Source organism: Cupressus sempervirens, chromosome 9, assembly GCF_028749045.1.
Source record: "Cupressus sempervirens isolate cs-2001-9-10 chromosome 9, ASM2874904v1, whole genome shotgun sequence".
In the NCBI taxonomy this organism is placed as follows: Eukaryota; Viridiplantae; Streptophyta; class Pinopsida; order Cupressales; family Cupressaceae; genus Cupressus; species Cupressus sempervirens.
In genome coordinates this window covers 199,010,542-199,032,636 of record NC_143126.1, presented here as the reverse complement: position 1 = coordinate 199,032,636, position 22,095 = coordinate 199,010,542, and the positions used below count along the sequence as shown (strand labels likewise).

The 22,095-nt window shown below is 35.8% G+C and overlaps 1 long non-coding RNA gene across 1 annotated transcript; it reads left to right on the top strand.

Moving 5' to 3' along the window:
* On the top strand, positions 1–20,817 carry LOC149538169 (uncharacterized). The gene is made up of 2 exons (XR_016356001.1): positions 1–231; positions 20,377–20,817. It is a non-coding gene; the product is annotated as an uncharacterized LOC149538169 (long non-coding RNA).
* Positions 20,818–22,095: the final 1,278 nt, after the last annotated feature.

The following is a 22,095-nucleotide window of genomic DNA, read 5'->3' as shown; positions in this document are numbered from 1 at the left end:
ATTGGAAACGTGTCCCCATCTCGGAAACTCTGTGGAGCACAGATTATTAAATCAATTATTTGTTGAAAAGGCCTTATTTCTCATTACTTTGTATATATTGTTGCTTATTGCATGAACTCTAGGTTTACATTGCTTGAGCTGGGTTGTGGTCCCAAAGCTTTTGAAGTATGCTTCAACCATCGTACGAAGAACACATACCATGTGGACCCTTTTCTATTCTCCTACAATAGGGTATGTTACATCCCCTATTTTGTTGATTTTCAAAAATTCATTTAATTGTCGATATTTCAAGTAGTTAGTTAAATCAGTTACTCAATTTTGAAGTTCATATGAATGGAAATATTTGTTGATTGTTATGTTTCATGTAAAGAGGAAGATGCTGGTTAAATTACTTGCTATTATAGTTAATTTGGTTATTAGTTATGATGACTAATTTCAGTTGATTGATGCGGAAGTATGCTTTCACCATGCTAATTCTGCTTGCGGGTAGCGTGTCGATAAGGGGAAGCATTGACAGAGAGGGAATTGGGTACAAGAGCACCATCTTGCCACGAAAGCTAATAGGTATGAATCTAAACCACCATGACCAGGGAACAGAGGCTAGCACAAACTAGACATACGTCAAGTGACCACCATGAGCTAACTAGGTCAACAAGCTTAATAAGATATATAAATATTCAATGGTGCTATAAAGCAAATTAAAAATAACTGTTACCTTTGAGAAAATGAGTCCATCTCGAATCCTTCTTGTAATGTCAGACATGTTCTAGTATAATGGTACACATGGTACTAACATTCATTTCTACATGTAACATACATGTATATGTATGTATACGTATAATTAAAATACAACTTATGCATAAAAATATGTATATTTAGAATATTATGTATAAGTACATATATATGTGTACAACACACAAATATATGTAAATGAAATAGACATCATTATAGTAAAACATGGGCAGTAATTTATTATTTCTTGCATATGACAATGAACTATTAGTTAGAGCCATTAGCTCTATTCTTTTTACTCATTATTTTGGCCTTGCATTATATTTCAAGATGGTAACTCCTATTCACCACCTTGCACCTTCTTTCCATGACGTAACTCTTTTTCAGGCTCATATTTTCAAGTAACCAAGCCTCATTCTATAAGATACCCGATTGCGACCATTCAAAGGTTGCTTCTAAGTGAGTATTCTTGCATTTACCGCAGATTATTCTGCAAATATTGCCTTGACAATATGATATCATCTTAGTGGTGGCGATGGAGAAAAATTAAGAGATTATAGAGCATTTTATTGGTATTGCATGTCCGAGTGGCTTCTGCTATAATAGTTCGCAGTTGGAGCATTTGCATCATATTTCCAATATCTCATACTCATCAGATTGCATCTCAAATTGCTTGTAATTGTTATAATTTATATTATGCTTGGTTAATTTGAAAGATAGTTATTGAGCCTACAAATATAATTAAATCTTACATGTCTATTTCTCATCAAAGATCTGCTATACCATGACGTGTAATTGCATATCCAGTTCCAATATAAAATTCGAACGACTGTGTGAGAGCCAAAGCTTGTTGTAATATATCATGGTCTTGTTTAATAAGACTTTTTGTATTGATTAGCCAAGGGAAGCTGCAAGTACAAGGACATTAAGTATCCATATGTCTTTGAGATTGAAAGGCTTGCCCCTCGGCAGTGTGTCTTCTAGCATGTTAATCATGATTTGAATTAGAGAATAGTATCATTATCTCATTTAATAACCCCCCTTAAGGAGTGGGGAGACTTGTTATGTAAAATAGAAATCTGTAAGTGCCATGAATGCTTGATGGGTACGCTAATGATCATCAAGGACAGCCGAGTAAGGTTGAGATGAAAGCGTAAATCATGGAACTATGGACTGTGTGGGAATGTCCTACAAAATTGAGAATCATGTCAGTGATAATAGAAAGAAGAAAAGTAAAGCTAAGTGTAGAAAACTATAACTTAGTTAGCTAATGGTGGTTCATTGAATAATGTCTTATTTGTCAAGTTGAGCGGTGGGTGATTGGGCAAACACAATGTCCATGTAAATCTCTGGCCAGGGTAGGTTTAGTGGCTATTGATGTTGTTGTGATCACTATAGGTCAGAATAGCCACCAGTCGGATAGATAGATTGTTAGGAGGGTATCTAGGGTCTAGCCGATTGAGTGGTTGACACTCTACACTAGGATTCTTAGGTGGTAAGATGTGATGGTGTTCTCGTGCTCTCTCCCACGCAGGGTAGGGGCATTCTTGGTTGAGAGCGAGAGGGGATACATTAGCTCCGTGGTTGGGTAGTTAAGCCTATGTTAATATTTCTCTACTCCGCCAATGCCTAGACTTGCACAAGATAGACCAGGATTTCATTCATAGCCAAATGCGGTTAACGAATATCTTATTCCTTTCCATGTGTATCTAAATTCAATTATATGTATAATTAATGTTGTTGTTGCATTACTTTCCTTTCAGTAATTGAAAAGATATTAAGTGTATCAACTAGTTAATGATCTTCTATATCATGTTCTTAACAATTAGTTTTCAAGTTCTCTTGCTATTGTTAGTTATGATATTTCCGAGAAACAATTAGTTTGTTATAACAGTTAATTCCCTTACTTATGATGTTATAACAATTAGTTTGTTATGAACATGTAATTTGCTCATTCTTGTATGATAATAGAAGTCAATTAAAGGATAGGAATTTAGGTCATTTCATATGGTATTTGAGCTCTGGGTTCGACACTTAACCTTGGGCTCATCATTGTCTTCAAAACTGAAATGCAATGTTGAAATGAGAAAAGGATGTGGATCTGTATGACACCTTGGAAGAAACCCTGTCACCCCGTCCATTTATTTCTAATAAAGAACGTGCCCTAATTTGACTATTTACAATGTTCCATGCCCAAAGATGATGAGACATTAGCTCATGCTTTGATAGGACTTAGAAAAGAAAGAGTCAAGTGGACTCTTGCAAGGAAGGCAATCATAAGAAAAGAACTCATCTAAATCTGGAATTCTAAACAAATAGACCCACTCATGATAAATCATGTACCTTGTAAAGGGTATTACAAGCCCAAGGAAGGGAACGAACAGGATACACATCAATAGGGTGTCCTATTTCCTTAAAAAAGTTATGATAAAATTTCTCCTTGTACCCTCAGTAGAGGGAAATTTTTGTAAGTAAATGTCGTAGCAATTGCAACAGAAAAATCTCTATCTTATTCATTGAAGAAATGAGAACTAATGACATTTGTACATATTCTTTTCTTGAGCAAACAATTATTATCATAGCTTCTTTCTTTTAGATGTTAAACATATGCATGTAAACATATTATTGACAAATGAATCAACTATATTTCAAGAAATGTAAATCCAAACAAAATGGCAAATAGTGAAACTCCCAATGACAACCTCATGCAAAATGAGGTATCCAAAGAGGTTCACTCCCGGGGTTCCATGGACCAGCTGGTCCAAGTATTACTTGACACAAACTAGAATGGAGAAAATAGAAAAGAGAATGAATGAACTAGTAACCCAACTTGGGCAAGAGTGGGAAGATGCTCATTCTTCACCCCATCCTAGAGCTGATCCTGAACCATTTGCTCACAGTGAACAACAAAACAAACCCCCTCCAACACAATTGGAAAATCAAAAGAAAAAGCAAATAGCTAATGAGCTGTCTGTTGATATTAAGAAGATTAATCCCCCTAGTTTTTCATGATCCAAGTTCAGGGATGTTGTTGAGGAGTGGTTGACTAAGATGGAGAAGTACTTTGACATCGGGAGTTTCTTTGAGTCCTCAAAAGTTGTTTGGGGAATTTACCAACTGTGGGTGTTAAAATGGGTCTCTATAAACGAATCACCACACTTTAATAAGTCATTAGTTGTCCAATTAACCATAAACAGATATGGGATAATCCATCATGAATAATTGAATGCAAGTCAACCTATTGCCTTCTATCTAATAGGAGTTTGAGTGCTCTTAGAACCACGAGTGTCCCGTGACTTCAGACTCCATCAGAATAAAGGATTCATGAATGCAACTAATCTATCTTTTTGTACTTCCAATGCAAATAAGATGAATAATATAAACCAATCTATATGAGAAATGTAACTTTTTAATCTAAATGGATGCAAACTAAAATCTAAAAATCAAGGCAAGTAGAAAAAACAATCTTAGCAATATGCACAATAATCTAGCATGAATTTAGTAGAATTTCTTTACTTCAATTGCACATATCAAATGAGAGACAAAAGGCCTCCTTTTATAGAAATCTGGGAAATTCGATGGTCGAGATTGAATCCATTGAATGCTTGAGATCAATCCATAGTTGAGTTCAAAACAAGAAGTTTCTGTTCAAATGAGAGTTAACTTTCCTGATTTTGGAGTGAATGAGGAAGTTAACTGTTCATGTTTCCTTTTCTGATTTCAGTTAACTGATTCTTTCCTTCTTTTTCATACTCAACTTTTCGTCCAAGTGTGAATTTTGTAAAATAATTGAATTTCTATCTCAATTAATCATATTTTCTTTATTAATGAATATTAAAATACAATAATTGAAATATTAAGAGATTAAATTCAATTAAAGCAATTTAATTCCTTTTCATGTTTATTTGGCAAAGTGGATTAATTTAATTAAAGTGCTAGGACCTTAGTTTAAATTAATCAATTTTCAAAGGGTTTAGATGCCATTTATGTCAATATTTAGGAATTAAATGATGTTTAATGATTATTGCAAATTAAGGGGTTTTATGCAATTTGATACTCAGATCAAGTAGAAAAAACAATCATGCCTTGTGGGTTAGGACTTTAGGTGATTGTCGATTACTATTTGAAATTAGGGGTGATTGGTTTAGTGGACCAATTTTAGGGTATTATACCACCTTATTGGGGAAGCTACTACATGGTGGGAAAACAATAAAACATAATTGATCTTTAAGACCATTGACATTATGTTGGATAAGTTTGTCATCATCTTTAAGAACTAATGGTTACCTCGGGCCTTTTGCAATCTAAAGGTGTTAGATTTTCTAAACTTCAAGCAAGAGTACTTGAAAATAAATAGGTATTGGGAAAGGTTCACCCGTCTTTTGAATTATGTTCTTGCCTGCCAACATGACGGAAATTTCAAGGTCAAAATTTTTATCATGGGCTTGAATGCTAGAATTGGGGGAGTCGTAGATGTGTTAGCACCCCGAACCATGGAGGAGGCCCTTGACAAGGCTATCCATCAAGAATAAAAAGTAAAGAAGGATGATGACATTCGTTATAATAAAAGGAAGGCCAATTGGAACGCATCTAGTTCTGAATCAGAACTTCTAAAAGGAAGGGAACTCCAACAATAGTAATGACAACAAAAGAAATGGAAAGAAAGGACCAGATAAAGGCTGTTTCGTTTGTGTTAGAGACCACTATGCAAACTAGGTCCTAGTAAGGGCACATCCAACCAGCAAACGCATCCTCCCTTACCACCTCAGCAAACTGTTTTCTAGCAGAGGATTCATGTAGGGTTGGACAATTGTCAAGTAGAGCAACAACTGGGCCCATAGAAACCCTGTTGGGTAAGATATATAGATACCCTATTTCTATATTAATTGATACTGGAGCACTAGAAATTGCCCACAAGTTCGTAAAAGAGACCTTTAGACTTCATGGAGTTCCAGAGAAGATTATATTTGACAAAGATGCTAGAAAGACATCTTGGTTTTGGGAAACCTTGTTTTCAACATTGGGGACAAAACTAAATATCAGTTCAACCTATCATTCAGAAATCGACGACTAGACAGAAAGGGTGAATCAAGTACTATAAGACCTAATGGTATACTTTATGGATCAGCAATACCATTGGGAGATGTATCACCCCTTGGTTGAATTTGCTTGCAATAACTCATACCCACTATTAAGATGACACCATTTGAGCCCCTGTATGGGCGTAAGTGTAGGACACCTGTAAGGTGGAACATAATTGAAGATCAAATTATTGTTGCCCTTGAGATGCTTTTAGAAATGGAAGAACACGTCATTCAAATTTGTCAGAGGTTAAAATAGGCAACGACCGACATAAGAGTTATATAGATGCTAAGAGGACTCCTAGAGAATTTTAAATGTGAGAAAAGGTTCTCCTAAAAGTTAAACCCTTTAAAAGTACTATCAAATTCGGCAAGAACGCCAAGCTGGCCCAAAGATATGTGGGACCTTTTGAAGTTTTGGAAGTCGTAAATCTTGTGGCCTTCAGAATTGCCCTACCTCCAACCTTTGCCTGGATGCATAATGTGTTTCATGTATCATATCTTAAAAAGTATATAGCCAATAATGAGCATTTTATTGACTGGAATTTCTTGTAGGTACGAGAAACAGAACCACCTTGAGGTGGTAAGCTCCGCTTACAAAATTGAGATGTCACCTACTGCAAGGTGTTGTGAGAACAATATGTTGAAGAGAATGCTACCTAGGAAGATTATGATGAGATCTTCCAATAATTTCCCCACGCTTTTCCAAGAACATAAACTATAGTGTGCTATTATTATTTTGTAATTTTGAGGCATTGTGACATGATGAACTATAGTGTACCAACTAGTTAATGATATTCTATATCATGTTCGTAACAGTTGGTTTTCAATTTCTCTTGTCATTGTTAGTTATGATATTTCCAAAAAACAATTAGTCTGTTATTACAGTTAATTCCCTTATGAAAATGTAATTTGCTCATTCTTGTATGATAATAGAAGTCAATTAAAGGATAGGGATTTAGGTCATTATAGGGTAAGTATGATAGAGATTGTTTTTAGCCATCATTGTAGGAGCTATCCTATTTTATGCCTTATTCTTTATCTTCATTAGGCATGGCTGCAGTACATTTAACCCTTTAGTAAGTCAAGATTAAACAACTAATTTTTGTTTTGATTAAGTAAAAACAGGTTTTGAGAGGATTTGAAACCTTTTACAAAGAACCAAGCAAGTGCTATAACACAAGATAACTAGTAAAAGCCCAGGAGAAACTGTGCATCAATACCAAAAAACTGAACATGCTAGATCAGAAGGTCCTAAAACAATATGCAGAATAAAAAGACAGTAGAGAGAGCAATGGGACAGCTATAAAGTCTTCAATAGGTTAACTGCCTGATTAGCTAAAATATTCATGTTCATAGCAGAGGCCCTTAGCTTGTTGATTTCTTTTTCATCAATAACCTTTGTTTTCTTCTAATTTGCCCTTTTGTATTTGTAGGGACCTTGATCATCTTTCATCTCCTTTGTACCCTAATTTCTCCCTTGCTCCATCTTATACAACAAATTCTTGATATTCTCCACAACAACTTTCAACATGGAACAACTTTGATCAACAAGTTTTTTCAAAACATTCTTTGTGCCCTCAACTCTATTCTCCAAAATGTCCATCTTCTGCATGTCCTTCACCACTTGATTAGTAGCTGTGTTTTTAGCTTCAAGAGGTGGGACACTCTTCATCAAATTCTTAACTTCTTCAGCATTCCCAATCACCCCCGAGAGCCTATCTAGATGCTGGCCTAAAGTCATCTCACCCCTATTTTTTCTGCTGAGATGCTCAAACTCCCTTCTTATATCCTAAATTTGCTCTTCCATAAAATTAATGTCCCTTCCCATCTCCCCAGGGTTGCCTAAGACACCCTTCATATACCCTTGATCATCCTGGGCACTGCTCTGATTTAGATTTTCCTTGTCCAAACCCACATTATATTTTCCTGCATCAACATCCTTAGTATTTTTATCCTCAGCCTTCCCTTGAAGCATAATCTTCCTACCTTTCAGATTCTTTTCAATTTTATGGAACAGGGTTTCATCATTCATCATCCGAGGGGATGTTCATGCATCTTTCATTTTTCTTCATATTAAATCTAGTTTTAATTCTACTACCAGTTTTACCCTTATTCTTCTTCCCTTTTTCCTCTTCAGTCTCCTCATCAGTCCCAATCTCTGTCTCGTAATCCACCTCATTTCTTTTCCTTCTCTTAGATGTTGAGCCCCCAGGGGTAGGATTCTTTCTCTTGTTTTCCACCAGCTTTGCTTCTTCCTCCTCCGTTTCCTTTTCATAGATCTCATCTGAATCACTCTCCTCAGTTTCACATTCCATAGTCTTTTTGCTTATACGAGGTCTATCCACGTTTTTTAACTTAAGAAAATTCATTATCAACACCATCAAACCCTCATGACAAACATGATCCCCATCTGGGTCATTCTAAAGGGTTAAAATGGTATTATCTAGAGACTATCAAAGGTAAAAGGGGAAGTTAATCCTAACCCTATGTCTAAAGTGATTAGCCAACTTGAAGTGGTGACCATAAATCTTAGTAAAACGGCCATCTAGGGTAATATACCCAATCATAACACACATAATAAACTTCCAAGGTCTAGAAATAGAATGAGGGCTAAAGTAAGATTGCCAATTTTGACCAACCTATTTCTCTCTTTGGTCGACTCTGCATACTCCTGAACATCTCTGTCAGAAATCTTCCTGTCTCTGTAGAAGCTAATCCCTTCCATGTCCAAGCAGTGGCTTCAGCAATGATATCCTCCGTGACTTCCATTCTTTGATTTCCAACTAGAATGTTGGCATTCTTCCAAGTTTTGATAAATTGCTTGGTAATAGACGAGTTACTTCCCTTTAGTTTCTCCATAAATTCCATAAACTTGACCTGCTCCAAAATGTCCCATATCCCCGGTTTTTGCTTCCATTCCTTGCAATTCCTTGGCTCACACCTTTTTCTCCTACCTCCCATATTACTGATTCTATAGAAATTTCTATTCTTACCAGTGAGCTCGAGCAAGTTAAAATTATCTGCTTCAAAGTCACAATGGATTTTTCTCTTTTGCAAAAACACCCACAATCCGTGTGGTAATAAATGGGTAGTTGTGTCATACACAATCGTGATCCACACATCCTCTCTCCAACACCTCTTATAATTACTCCCAATTATTGTTGCCATCATTATTAAAACATTTTTGTTTGCTTTCAATTCTATTGTTCTCTATCATAGATAGCCCATCAATTGGGATTTCATTGTCATTATTCCAAGTCATCTTCATGTGACTTTTACAAGCTACGTTTGCTGCCCAATCGGCCATTTTGTTAGTTTCTCTGAAATTATGAGTAACAACACATTCCACAAAGGAATTGATTAAATTTATGGCTTTGCATATAATGTTATGAATAGTCCATGAGGGATAGTAACCTTGTTAAGACAATTAATGATATTTAGAGAATTCCCTTCTAGCCAAATTTTCTCCATATTCATACTCAACATATAAAAGTCCATAAAGAGCCGCACTAGCTTCTGCTATGTGATTTGTTTGCTTTCTAATAGGGACTGCCATTGCTCGAATACTATACCCATTTTCATTTCTGATAATAATACCACACCCCGCAATCCCTGGGTTATCTTTTGAGGCCCCATTAAAATTAACCTTATACCATCCCTTGGGTGGGCAATCCCATCTAGCCAAGCTTCTAAGACTAGTCTCACTTTGAGGGTAACTAGCCCCTGCCACTTTCCAACTCTTAATGACTTTGGCTTCCCACTCATCATGAGGCTCTTGGACTTTCCCACTGAGCCTGATATTCTCCGACACCATACTCTTGATCTTATGAAAGATTTGATTAGCATTTGACTCCTTACCCCTAAAAATCCTATTATTCCTTACCATCCAAACGCCCTAGCATAAATAAGGTAGAATATAATTCCATAAGTTATTGATCAAGGCATTACGGGATGGCAACTTCCAAGCTAAGAACAAATCTTGGATACTGTAAGGGAGAATCCACTCCATATCCAAAAGTCTAAAAATCCTTTCCCATAAGATTCTTGTGTAGGAACAGTGAATGGTCAAGTGATTAACCGACTCTTCCTCTTCCTTGCAAAGATAACATCTGCTAACAAGACAAAGACCTTTTTTCTTTAAATTGTTAGTAGTGAGAATTTTGTCCTGCAATAAAATCCATAAAAAGATGTTAACTTTAGGTGTTAGACCTTTGAACCAGGCTTTAGCCCAACAAGGTTCATGACAATCTTCAAAGGTATTACCATACAGACAAGAGACAAAAAACATTCCAAAATGATTAAACTTTCAAATTAGAGAGTCCTCATTAACTAAAAAGACAACATTCAACATTTGATTAAGGTCGTTCAGAGAATCATCCACTCTAGCAAGATCCACCCATTTATCTCCTTCTGAGTAGTGAACAACAAATGTCCCAAAATTAGTCTTGCATTGCATAATATAACCATTCCATTGCTGATCAGAACTCAGGGCATAATCAAGAATCCATATATCATCCCAAAATTGAATGGTCCTACCATTGCCAACCTTCCATCTCACCCCTTTATTAATAATCCGCTCATTTTTCTGAACCTGCTTCCAAATAGCTGAACCCCCTTGAATATCATCACTGCTAACGAAAAAATTAAAGCTTTTATTCGCCATATTATATTTATTATTCCATATGTCTTTCCATTCTCCTTCATCATTATAGAGTCTCCAAATGAGCTTAGCAAGTAAGAAATCATTCATATGCTTACAAACCTTGTCCCAAGCAATCAGTGCCATTCTTTTCTTCTTTTCCATACCAGTTCAAAAGAAGTTTCTTTGAATTCTTTAAATAGCCATAGCATATATTCTAGGTACCTTAAAAACACCCAAAGCATACAGGGGGATACTTTGAATGATAGATTTTAGCACAATTATCTTACCAGCCTGGCTAAGGAAGGATCCTTTCCATCCAGCTAACTTTGTATGTATCTTATCAATCAGAGAACTCCAAAAAGACTCAGGAGGGTTCAGGAAGAGAGGTAAACCAAGATACAACCCCAGAAAGCTTCCCACCTCACATCCCATAATTCTTTGGATTTTAACTAGTCTTTTCACATTAACATTTATGAAATAAATAGAGCTTTTTTCCAATTTATAAGCTGTCTCGTGGCCTACCTGTAGTCATCAAGTGCCTTTTTGTTACTCCTAGCATTTTTGACCGAAGCTTCTCCCATCACAATCAAGTCATCCACAAATTGTTGGTGTGAACACATTTGTTCCTTTAATGAAGCTCTTAACCCCACAAACTCCACCTTTTGAACCATTTTCTCCACAAATCTTCCCAAACATTCAGCCATTAAAACAAATAAGATAGGGGATAAAGGGTTCCCTTGTCTTAAAACTTTAGATGCATGGAAAAAAGGAGTCAAACACCCATTAACCAAAACAGAAAAAGTGGTAGAGGAGACCAGCATATGAACCATATCCAAGAATCTATTATTGAATCCAAAGGCTTCTAATCCACACCTCAAAAAAATCCCAATCCACCCTGTCATAAGCCTTAGACAAATCCAGCTTTAGTAAAAACCCTTCTTTGTTTGATTTGGTAAGAGAGTGAATATTTTCATGAACAGAGATAATAGAATCTAGAATTTGCCTACTTGGAACGAACCCATTCCGCTGTCTCGAAATTAGAGAAGGTAATAAGGTCAAAATCCTAAGAGTAAGGACTTTGGAAATGATCTTATAAAAAGAAAAAGATAAATTGATGGGTCTAAATTGATCCAAACTATTTGCCTCCGGCTTTTTGGGTACCAAGGCCAGAAAAGTACCATTCAATTCTTTAAGAAGTTTTCTAGATCCAAAAAACCCTTTAACCCCTTTGATAACGTCCTTTTGTATGATGTGCCAATAAGTTTGGAAAAATAGAAAGGGGAAACCATCCAGGCCAAGTGTATTGTCTCCATTAAAGGAGAAAACAACCTTTGTTATTTCCTCTAAAGAAGGAATAGCAAGAAGGTATTTGTTCTAATCTTCTGTTATGCTCTTGGGAATACTGTTCAGGAACTCCTTCTGTTTTCCTTATCAAGATGGGGTTCTCTCCCTAGAAGTCCACCAAAACATCTCATAGTTTCTCTTTTAATAGCCTCATCATCCTCAGTGATAGCATCATTCACTTTCAATCATTCACTTTTAATCTAGAAATTTTGTTAACCATTCTGTGCTTCAAAGTGGTCATATAGAAATACTTTGTGTTCCTATCCCCTTCTTTAATAAAATCTTTCCTAGATCACTACCTCCATTAAATCTCCTCCTTGGTGATAATGTCATGCAACTTAATGAACTTCAAGTCCTCTCTCATGACTTTCTCATAACCTTCACTCTAGAGTCTAAATGTTGTCCTGTATCTCTTTCAGTGCCTCAAGAATCTTACTTTTGCTTTCAAAGATATTCCCAAAAGTTTCTCTATTCCATTTTTTAATGTTATCCTTTACATTTCTCAGCTTTTTAGCAACTTTAAACATAGCAGCTTCGTCACTTTTGACCCTCCACCATTCTTTTATAAGGTTTTCCAGCTCAAGATGTAAAATCCACATTTTTTCAAATCGGAAGGGAAAATTCTTTTTAATGGAAACAGGGTCAGCCAAGAGAAAAATAGGATAATGATCAGATCCCACTCTGACATGAGCCGTTAAAGAACATTTACAACTTTGAAACCAATTATTAGTGGTAAGAGCTCTATCAAGTCTAACTTGTATAAGATCCTTACCCATTCTTTTGTTCGTCCACGTATAGTCTATACCTTGCAAATCCATGTCATGCAACAAATGATTATCAATAAATTCCATCAAATCCATTCTGCTTTCTAGATTAGCCTAACTTCCCCTCATCTTCTCATTTTCTTTCAAAGGAGTGTTGAAATCCCCCATAATTACCCAATCCTCATCCGCAAAGTCCCTCCTATGGTTAGCCATTTCCATCCAACAAGCTTTCCTTCCCTATTTGGTATTAGGTGCATAGACATTAATTTGAACCCACAAAGTGCTATTTTTAGTATTCGAAAATTTGACATTGATCATATCCCTGTTCTGAGATAGAAGTTCCCCACGAATGTTTTTAGTATTCCATATAATTGCCATGCCACTAGACGCCCCATCTGCATCACCACCTAGGATCTTACCACTACTAAAGAAAAACATACTTCCAACTTTATCCTTTGGCATCTTAGTTTCCTTAAGAAGCACAGTATCCAAATTATTATCTCTAATCATATTCCTCACCATATCTTGCTTATGAGGAATATTTAATCCTCTGATATTCCATGAGATGATCTTCATTTCTTATGGAATGCTTTTGAGTCCAAGATAGTCCTTTGACTACCATCCGCTATACTTCTGCTGGCCTCCATATTTCTTTTTCCAGGTTTGAAGGCCTCCCTACAGGTGTATGAGTATAACCCACATCCCCTGTTTTGCTACTCCTTGTGCTTCTACGAAGCATTTGATTTTCTTTGTTATTTTTTGGATTATTCTCTTTTTTCTTAATCCTCACTTTTTTCTTATTCTCCACATCTATCCATTCTTCTCCATCTCCTTCTTCCCCACCCTGCAAAGCTCTATCAATATCTTCTGCATCCCCCCAACTAGGTGTTCTGTCTTCTATTATTGTTAGGATTCCAATTTTAAGATGTGATTTTCTATTATCCTTGATGTTCACCTGAGAGCATTCAGATAAATCTGATCCCAAAATAATACACTCTTGTGCATCTTGAAAATCCGTTTCCTTTCTATTACTAGCACTCTTGCTATTAACACCTAACATTTCTCTTTCAATATTCACATCATTATTCTCCTTTGCCTCTGCCATTTCCATCCTTCTACTTTGGCCTTCCTCATCATAGGTATCCTTTGTCACTAATTGCATAAAGGAATTATCTTGATCCTTTTGTAGAACTTGGATTTGATCCATTAAATTCCCATTTTGAGTCTCCTTACTAACCATCTCAATAGGCTTAGCCTGATTACACTTATTATCCTCTTTTACCCCCATCTCTATTTGAGTTTGCTCCACAAACTCAGTTTCCTTGATGCCTTTTCGAACTCATTCTTTTTTATATTTCTTCGGGATTTTGACTTTATTAGGGCATTTCTTTGCCTAGTATCCCGACTTTTTACAATGAAAACAAGCAAATGGGATGGATTCATATTTGATCTTCTGCTGCCAAGCTGCCAATTTAGATTGAAGTGTGATGGAATCCGACATAACCCCCTCAATGACTCCCACACAGATTCTGGCATAAGTCAATCTCCTCCTTGACACTGTCACTGGATCCAATGTAATTAGCTCTCCAAAGGTATTAGCTATTCCTTGAAAAACATCTTCTACCCAAAACTCAAGTGGCATTCCTGGTAGTTTAACCCAAATTGGGGCTTGCACAACCGATTCATTCTGAGAACTTAGGTTAGGACACCACTTTTGTAATACCATGGTATGCTTTCCCACTGCCCTCAGTCCACTACACAAGATATTTCGATGATCTTCATCGCAAGAGAAGCAAAAGGAGAGGCAACCTTTTGACATAGCAGCAATATCAACCTGTCCCTTCAAAACCAATTTCCTTTTAATAAAGGCTCTTACTACTTCAATATTTGGTCTGGCTCCTGGTAATCTCCCCACAAGGGTTTGATCCATTATGGATATGTTCAAATCTATGATTTGATCCAGGATATCCAAAATAGACGAGCCTTGCTCAGAAATAGAGACATTCTTAACCGAAGGAAATGAAGACTTATCTGCCGATTTGATACCAAACAAACTTGACCATTTTTTGGCAGGAACCGGGACAGAAACAGCTGACCTGGGTCCCCCCCCCCCCCCGGGGGTCCTTAGGTGCTCCACCTCCATCGGGTTCCTTCCCATGTTGACCTGCCTCTACAGCCGCCTCGTGTTGCCCTCCCTCCCCTGATGGGCCTGCACCAGTCCTGTTTGAAATTTGAATTCCACCGTTTCTGCTCACACCTCCAACTTCACTAGCTCCAGCTCCCATTTTTGTTAGGTAAGTCATTTATTCTCATTTCTTCATGCTACATTGTATTGCTGACACTGATCCAAATATTAAATTTTTAATCACTTCCTCTATTGTTGGGAGAAATATATAGGATATTAAACTGTCCTAGTTGGTTTTGTTTTGAGAATTTTATATGAAAGAATAGCAAGATGTCCCTAAAAATCATAGCACCGAAAATCTTTTCTGGAAAACTGGCAAATGAAATGATAAGAGCTTTAAAAAAAAACTGGAATTCAACTGGGAAGAAACGGATTTTCAAAACATGTAGTGAAACACACTGGAAAAAAAAGAAAAGAAAAGAAAAACCTGCTCTTTTCAAATTTAAAGACATTCTAATATCATAGAGATATAGAGAGCACATAAATTTGAAGTTTAGCCCATGAATTGTGAAATATGTATGTTCATATTGCTGATTGCGTTGCATTGGACAATGCATATTATGAGTTCTAATTACAGATTACATTGTACCGTGTCAACCCACAAATTAAATTCGAAGTTCCAAAAAGCAGACATAGTCAAGGACTCTTTCTGCTATGAAGAGAGATATACTAAAGGCTTGTAGCTCTTGATGATGAATTTCTGAGGTAGAAACTCTTCCAAGCCATTCAACCAGATCACTATCCAGGTTGACCTTTGTTAGGATATCAAATTCTCAAAATTGAGAAGGACATTGTCATTTGAAATGCATTGAGATTTTGGATCAATCTCATTGAGGTCAATTAGCTGGTCTTCCTCAATTGTACGTGATTTCTTCTGTAAGGGGAAAAGAAAAGGAATTGACAGTGAAACTCTAACCGTCAGCTTTTCTGAGCTGTAGGTAGATGTTGTGTGAATAATGAATGGACACCAAGTCATGCATTTATTGTTGTCTCTTTTGGAATGTGTGTGTACAAAACACACAAGTATGCTTGCAAGTGGATAAAATGCATGGTTGACTCAATGTGTGATGCCATTCATCAAAGAATTTTGGCTTCCTGGCCATAATATCCTATCATTACATTGAAAAATACAATTTTTTTGAGATGATATCATGTATAGGCATTTACAAGCTTAACATCTTTAATGTCCACAGCTACAATATTGGAAGATTGTCATAAGTTTATGGAGACTCCCTAATTTGGAGGTCTTCCTTGCACAACAACCATACTTGAGAAAAATAAGCCTTATCCTGCTTTTATATTGGTAGCATTGCTGAAATTGCATCCAACATTGATGGGGTAAGGTATATTTTGTCCATGCACATAATAGTCCCTGTGTGATCTCAACATTAGCTTCAAGTGAGGAACTCTAGAACAATGATGCATTCAGATAGTATCCACTGGCATTGATCCCATCTCCTATCTGTTACGTCTCATAGTGAGATGTACTTTCCCTTTTTATTTATTAGCCTATCTCTTATCACCTCCTTGGTCCTATTCATTTTCTCATACAAATTGCCCATGGAGGAATTTTTTACATCCATTACTCAATTTTTTCACTCAAGGTTTCAAAAATTCAACTACTTGTTTTATCACATTCTAAATTTGCAAAAAAGTACTTTGCATTTGTTCTTACATTCATTTGATTGGTAAAGCTAGATGCCATCCATTCTTTTGAAACAAACACTTGCAAGTTTCAAATTCACATATTGCTAGCAAAGACTATACAATGGAAGGAAGTGCATAGCAGATCTTGTCACCATTAGTTGAACTGGCTGCTTGTGCTTTGTGAAGAAAGTTTATCATATGCAACACCACTATGTGATTGTAGTTGAATTGGCTAATAGGGCGAGCTTTTATAATACCTCCTTAAACCATTTGAGTTATTAACCTCTAAGGTAGTTTGCACACATGGGCTATAAACCATAAAGGGGCATTTGTCTATTACTAACAGGAGGTTATTAGGAGGCTTTTGGTAGCAAGTTGCAACACAAGCATTAATTGTTTGTAATTATGAACCACAATTGGTTGGCCTTACATCCATCACTGCAACGTCAAACAATTTGAACCATGCAACCAGAAATTTGATCCTATCTAATGCATATGGATTTCAAAAAGATTATGCCAGTATCATAAGAAACAAGGAAGGTGATAGTTTGATTCCTTTCACCTGTCCATCCATTTGATATCCATCATGCATTCAACCTTGGCCCACTTTAATTGATGATTGTTACAAAATCCCTAACATCTTGTGCTGCGTCATTGAGCATATCAAACCTCAATGTCTCATATTGTGGTGCTTTGAACCTAGGAACTACAATCAGAATATTCATCAATGGAAACTTCACAACATGGAACAAAAAACTAGAGTAGAACCAAGAATTCGCAATTGCCCTCTTGGTTTGTTTACAGATTTTCTTTCTGCATCTTGTACTCTCCAAATTGGTTTGTGAACTGGTGAAGTAAAAGGCACAGAGAAAAGATTAATGTTTCTTCCAATTGTGTTTCAGCGGCATGTAATAAAAGTAGGTGTTGATTGGGACTTAAAGATTGTTGTGTACTGGCTACCTAATTCGAAGGATCACCTCTACCATTTACTGGATTAGAAGCCATTGCTGTCTGAGATCTTACCTTTTGAGTTTTTAGTCTTGTCATATTTTTTTTTCCGAAGAGCTTGTTCTTGATCTGTGATATTTTTCTAGGCACTTAGGGTAAGCAGTGGTGCCATGTGTTGGTTCCTTTGTCAAATGCTGTTTGAAGCAATGTATGCCTCCATTGATACAACTTAAGTGAAAATTGCATCTGACCTTGTTTGTACTTGAAACTGGCATGCAATATGTCCACAGTCTCCTTGATGCAACATGATGACCAAATCTGTGACAAAAATATAAATTCAGTCTTTCATTAGTTTTGAGGTTATAAATTTTGCCTTATACCTTCTAAGCTTTTTGTCTTGTCATAAAAATTTCTTTTAAGAGCTTGTTGTTCTTGATCTGTGATATTTTGCTGGGCACTTTGGGTAAGCAGTGGTGCCATGTATTGGTTGCTTTGTCAAATGCCGTCGAAGCAATGTATGCCTCCATTGATATAAATTAAGTGACAACTTAAGTGAAAATTGCATTTGACCTTGTTTGTACTTGAAACTGACATGCAATGTGTCCACACAGTCTCCTTGGTGAAATATGATAACCAATTCTGTGATAAAAATTTAAATTCAGTCTTTCATTAGTTTTGAGGTTATGAATTTTGCCTTATTATTTTTAGGAAAAGCTTATATTTCTCTAGCCTTATCACCATTTTCTTTTGATATATTGAGACTCTTAATGCTAAACTAGCTTTTACCAAAGTGATGGTATGGAAGAACAAACCTCTCGCTTTACTAAACTCTTCAACATACCTCACCTTTCCATATACTTGAAGACTTGAAGGTATGTGTAAGAAATGTATGTTAGAGCATGGTGGCATGGAAGAGTAGAGGAGCAGCATATGAAATGGCATGTGGCGTACTTCATAAAAAAGGGTATTCTAGGAATCTAGAGTACGTAGGCATGGTCATTTCTCTAACGCAGTGATCACAATTACATTGAATTAATGGATGAATGATAGAATGCAAGGAAACTCTTAAGAGAGAGAAGAGAAGAAATTCAAGAAAATAATTGCAAGGAAAAGTATTTGCAGTTTTCTTATCACTTCCTGCTCTCTAGCCTTCAAATACACCATTGAGGTATCACTTCCTAGGGTGTGTGAGGGTACTCTTACCAAACGTTGTGTTCAGTGCACTAGAGAGGGGTTTAAGAACATTTTTTTTAGCCTAGTAAATCAGATTTTCAATAAACATTAGTACACGAAAAAACAAAATCAAGTGTTACAAGCTAAATAAGCTTTCAGTAACATGGTAAGAATGAGATAGTTGATCTTAATTGTTTATTTAAAAACTTAATTTCTCCAGAATGTGTTGAGTAGTATTTATTGCTAAAATGTTGTAGATATATGTAATGGTTTTTTAAATGGCCCATAAATAGTGGACAATAACTCAGCCAAATGTTATCTTCAATAAATTCAATATGGCTGTTAGTTTTTATTACTTTCAAGTGAATATTGGGCCTAGCACAATTTGGTGAAAGGTACTTGTAGTTGAGCAAAAACCCCACTCACACAATGAGTTATCTAGGCTTTATATATGTATCCAATTTAACTTCACAGCCTTGCTTGGCATATTGATGTTAATAAGCATTTGAAGTCAAGGCTGCTAGACGTTTAAGAAGATTAAAGTAGGGAGCATCGACAAGTTAGACAGTTCGATGTTGTATGATCAAGGGAAAGCAAGGCTAAAGAAACAAGACAAATGGTAAGTGCTCTACTGAATCAACCTACAATGAAGCTGACCTTAACATGGATTGTAGTGGTAGTGCAGCAGACCTTAATATTATCTTATCCAACAGGGTCGCGTTTAAAGATTATTATTTTTTTTTTTCCCTCTAAAGACAGGCTTGTAATAATGTCATTTTTTTCTCATAACAACATTAAATTTATTATCCTGAGTACTCTGCTAAACTGTAGAACAAGTCTGTATTCAACTTTTTAAAACTATAGTCAACACTATACAAGTGTTTAAGGAGATGTTCTGTTGAACAATGAAAATATGTTTTGTTATTTGTTTCGTTCAACCTCTTGCAATGACAGTATTTTTTGCGAATTGGCAGGCCAGAGTTAAAGAAACAAATACAGTTCATAAGATTAAAAAACAATGCTGTTTTGAGAATATACTTTAGTTGCAAGTTTTAACCTACGGGAATAGTGAAATACATCATAGACTTGTAATCTGGACTACCTTCATCGCCAATGCTTAGAAAGTATGTGTAGTGTGTGTAATTTTTTTGCCCTGGCTGCATTGTCCAAAATATGCATTCAAAACACAGGAAGAGTCAAACAAAGAATAGCTCTTGCAAATTTGTGAGTATATTGCATTCAAAACCTTATTGAAAAGGAAAACTGTGGGTACTTAATGAATTTGTTGAGAATATATCAAACTTGATTAACTTTCATGACATACAATTTGAACCTGATTTAATGGTAAAACACGGTCCAAGAAGTGGTCAGCAGTTGATATTGGTGTGAAGATATTCTGGAAGTGCAAAACTGAAAAATACAGAATAACGAGAGCTCTTGTGAGAGCTGAAGTCCCTGCCTCAAAGCACTCAGGTTGCATGTTTTGTTACGCATGGAATTATATTTTTTAACCAAGCAGTTCCAAAACTATTGTGCCCAATTTTAAGAGGGCATTATTGTTATATACATTGTCAGATATATATGTAGCATATTCAAAAAATGAACAGCAATAAAATCTTAAGAGATAGATATTACTCCCAGGTCCAATTTTCAAATTCAGTTGTGCCAAAATGTTCTAATGTCTTTGAAAACTATTGTTTGTTGTTCATTTATAGTTGTATACAAGTGCATATGTGCAGTCCACTTTTTGGTGGCTATAGATATAGCTTCACAATTACATGAAAAGGACAAACTTGCAGATCTTTTTTAATTGGACAAAAGTGAGCAAAATGCTATTGTTTTTCTTATATATTGTAGGTGGATCTGATGGTGATTGGTTAGTCCTTCTAGGCTTTTTCTGCTGCAGCATTTGTTTGTTGTTCCTGCAATATGTAGAAGTGAGGGGGTTAGAATCTTGAGGCATGATGAGAGCTGGAACTTTGTATTGGTGGGCTACAAGAGTTGGCTGGGATTGATTTGTGTTACCTTGGTATCTGCTATACTGTTTTGCCAAAATCTTGTTGAAGCTGAGTCTATGTTCAAGTGGTCTGCAATTGTGAGGAAAAAGTGATTAGTAATCAATGAACATGTTATTTTAAGTTCCTGCTTTGTTGTGTTCTGCACAGCAGATGAAGTCGACTTAAACTGAAACTGAAACATACAAGTAAACGATAAGATGAAACATCATTAGAATCATTGAGTACTAATAACAGATTTATTATAGTGGAAATAGAATTTCCCAAAAGAGGAAATTTTAAATGTGTTGAGAAAGGAGAACAGAGAAATGATTTTCTTTTAAAAATCTCAATGTGAAGTAAAGATAACTGTAACAAATTGTAAAGATGAACAACCAACTTATAAAAGATGAAACATTTAACAAAACAAATAAATGTTACTGGATAATGAGATAACGGACTAAGAACAAGAGAGAAAAACAGAAATCAGAGAGCTTTATGGATGTGGAGAGCTGTATTTTTTGCAGAGTTTATTACAGATTTCAAATAGAGACAATCCAGATCATGAAGATCACATGTTGAAAAATAGTTTCTAATTGAATGCAAATCATTCTTTGACATTGTTGGTATTCTGTATAGCAAAGCAACTTACCAATATGAATTGAAACGAAAAATGAAGTATAGGTTTGTCTTCATGGACAGACACACACATATTATAGATTTATATGTAAATCTTTACAATTGAAAGTTATCAGTATAAAAAGAAGAGTGCTAGTGATAAGTTCACAGTTACATATAAATTACATAGGAAATATGTTTTATATCATATTTATAAATTAGAGAAATAGAAATACTCATGTCTGAAAATATCGTTACACAGTGAGGATTGCTGCCAAGTAATATCAATTTTTTCTTTATCAGAAATGTTGGATGTATAGACTGCAATCTTAGGTGTTGTAGTACAGAAGATTGGTTGGCTGTATACACAACACATCTTGAATCAAGTTCAACATGGACAATACTAAGTGATGATTCAGGCAACACCATCTCTTCATCCATTTTGCAGCACAACAAACTAAAAACACCATGAGAATTTCCAATATTCCCTATCAAGAGAAACACCACAATTTTCAAACATACCATATTTTGCATCAAATAAAGCGAGGATAATTGAATCCTGCAGATTAAACGACGCCCAATTGAGCTCTTGAGCATTTTGGAAAAAATTATATAACAAAAATCAAGAACATTTTGTAGGGGCATTATACCCTATCCAAACAAAGCTTGTGTTGCTTCAATTCGGCACAGCCACTCGTATACTGCGCATTATATGGTGGGGTTTTTGTCCTTTGTCCAAGAAAACAAATGACCACAAGTAGAACGGTATTGGAGAAAAACAAGTAGAATGATAGCATATTATGCTTCAAGTACGGCGAAGCTGTCCCAAGCTATAGAATAAACTCACTCAGTTCAGCTTATGGCACTTCCATGAAGAAAAATAGCAAGAAATTTATTTGAAAACCCCTATGCAACATAATAAACTACACTAAGTTCAGTTCTTCGCCCTTTGTTGCAGCAAACC